Below are 286 nucleotides of genomic sequence, written 5' to 3' on the forward strand. Positions count from 1 at the left end.
CTTTCCCTTTAAACCTAGCCAAAAAGCCATATGTGTTGACTGTGAAACACAGTAGAATTTAATATGCATTTATGGTGTAATTACTACATTTTTGTTTCAATCCAAGTTCATATTTACTGCAAACAATGCACTGTTACTTTAATTCAGCGCAGCAATAGACTCGGTGTGGAAACTATCTCTGCACTGCTGCAGATGCAACAATCCTGAACGCACTACCGGACCGCAACCATGTGCAGTGTAAACGCTTTAATCCGTTAACATGAGCGCGGAAAAAATACGCACCACG

At 40.6% G+C, this 286-nt stretch overlaps 1 protein-coding gene across 4 annotated transcripts in view; it reads right to left on the reverse strand.

Moving 5' to 3' along the window:
• The window catches only part of LOC107676868 (activating transcription factor 7-interacting protein 1-like), a 59,587-nt gene that overhangs the window by 25,623 nt on the left and 33,678 nt on the right, over positions 1 to 286 (reverse strand). The window lies entirely within an intron of this gene.

The sequence above is a fragment of the Sinocyclocheilus anshuiensis genome, unplaced genomic scaffold, assembly GCF_001515605.1.
Source record: "Sinocyclocheilus anshuiensis isolate Anshui unplaced genomic scaffold, SAMN03320099.WGS_v1.1 scaffold2166, whole genome shotgun sequence".
NCBI lineage: Eukaryota > Metazoa > Chordata > Actinopteri > Cypriniformes > Cyprinidae > Sinocyclocheilus > Sinocyclocheilus anshuiensis.